This window comes from Populus nigra, chromosome 17 (assembly GCF_951802175.1).
Source record: "Populus nigra chromosome 17, ddPopNigr1.1, whole genome shotgun sequence".
NCBI lineage: Eukaryota > Viridiplantae > Streptophyta > Magnoliopsida > Malpighiales > Salicaceae > Populus > Populus nigra.
The window spans coordinates 2440017-2442190 of NC_084868.1; the positions used below are offsets into that span (position 1 = coordinate 2440017).

Sequence of the window (2174 nt, forward strand, 5' to 3'; positions counted from 1 at the left end):
AATATAAGTAGACAACACAACAAAAAAAAATTAGTGGAGGCCTTGGCTCTTTTATTAAAACTAGACACAAGAGTTGACCTTGTTTGTTTGCATTTTAAAAGTGTTTTTAAAAAATTTTAAATTTTTTTTCTTTACTTCAAATTCATATTTTTTGGTGTTTTCAGATCATTTCGATGCGCTAATATCAAAAATAATTTTTAAAAAAAATAAAATTATTTTGATGCATTTCCAAGTAAAAAACACTTTGAAAAGGAACTGCAACCACACTCTCAAATAGACAATAAACCCATTAGCACTTGGCCTTTTTTAGGCCTGGTTTTTTTTTTTAATTTCATCTTTCAATAATAAATTTTATTGATTTTTTTCTAATTCCTTCTTTTAATATTTGACTGATTTTAAATTGAGTTTTATAATTTATTTCGGGTTATTTTATCTCAAACAAACTTCTTGACATTGAGTTAGTGATAATATCACAAGTGTCTATTGAAATTATTTGGTGATAATATCGAAATTGCTTATACAGTGAGGAGATTATTTTAAAAGTTTTTTCATATGTATATATAACATCTTCATACTCGGGGATAAACAAACAATCACATGCTTATATTATTATCTCGAAGTACAAGTAGTAACACTCAAACTTATCATCTCATTCAAACTCTAATACCGTATAATAAAAACCTTAAATCTGCACCGAGATAAAAGAACGTGCTCCTAAATTGTTTTGATTATATTAGTTCTCTATCAACAGGGTGATGGTTACAGAAAACTATGAAGGAGAAGAGATCGAAAAACAGAGCTTTCCTAAAATAAAAAGCCATCCAAGACAAGCGACGTAGTCCCTGTTTTGATGAACAGCCTGCCTTGCTAAACTGTCTGCCACTGCATTCGTTTCTCTCCTTGTAATAAAAACAATATTTCCATAGTAATATAAAAGCATAAAGTAGAGCTCCATTGATGAAGACCTTATTTCTTAACCAGCTATATCTGCTAATTAACTAAGGATGTCCACTGGGTGTACCGAGTGTATCGGGGATGTTCATCGTCGGATACGCACCAGCGTTAAAATTATACTGGAAGAGCTTCCTTCCTGCACCAAAATGCCATAATATTGATCAAAACAACATAAAATGCTGGAGAAAGAAGAATCTCTGTTTAGAAAACTTGTTCAATAATTTTATTGGCAGAAAAACAACGCCCGAATCAGTGCATCGCAGTCACAGACCTTGTATAGGTTTCGGTACTGCGGTGGACATCCCAGTGGACAGGAGGAGCATGATAGTTATAAAAATTGCCACGGCGATCACTTGGAAGCGAGCCATGGTATCTTAGCGATGTCAGGAGGTTGAGGTAATCAAGAAAGGGAGGCAAATCGATGGTGATGAATATAGTCTGAAGCAACAAGGTATTTATAGTGAAAAATTAAGGGAACAAGTTGGTAAATAAAAGTGATAGGTAGAACGACTTTATTATAAAATAATATGATCGATTTAAGGGAAATTTGACGAAGACCTTGTAATAAAAACATTATTTTCATAGCAACATAAAAGCATAAAGTAGAGGTACATTGATGAAGACGCTATTTCTTAACTATGACCTACTCTACTAAAACAAAACCCAGCTCCTTCACTATTTTTTTTTTCCTTTCCTTTTCTTTTATAAAAACAAGGTTGGAGGTCAAGTTAGTGTGTGTAAGAATTGAGAAATAATTAGGAGGCTTAACCTAATAGTTAGCCAACCCTTTCTATATATATGAGTAGGGCAATATACAATAGTAAAGGTGGAGATTACCACATAAGAATATGATTACAATATTTCCTATATAGTTACATTCTATAATACGCCCCCTCAAGCTGAGGGTGGAGGATCAACCCGAAGCTTGAATCTAAAAGTAGTAAACGAAGAAGCAGGAAGTGGCTTAGTGAAGACATCGGCAAGTTGATCCCGAGAGGAAATAAAACGAATCTGAATCTCCTTTTTCGCAACTCTATCTCGGACAAAATGATAATCAATCTCAATATGTTTTGTGCGAGCATGAAATACAGGGTTTGCGGACAAATACGTGGCACCAAGGTTGTCACACCAGATAATAGGGGCAGAAGCAGTCGGAATCTGAAGATCTGTTAACAAGTACTGAAGCCAGATAACTTCAGCCGTGTCATCGGCTAAGGCTT

The 2174-nt window shown here is 34.1% G+C and overlaps 1 long non-coding RNA gene across 1 annotated transcript; it reads right to left on the reverse strand.

Moving 5' to 3' along the window:
* Positions 1 to 582: 582 nt before the first annotated feature.
* Positions 583 to 1705, reverse strand: LOC133677073 (uncharacterized). Its single transcript, XR_009835685.1, has 2 exons — positions 1226 to 1705; positions 583 to 1090 (listed from the first exon to the last, which is right to left on the reverse strand). It is a non-coding gene; the product is annotated as an uncharacterized LOC133677073 (long non-coding RNA).
* Between the last annotated feature and the right edge of the window lie 469 nt (positions 1706 to 2174).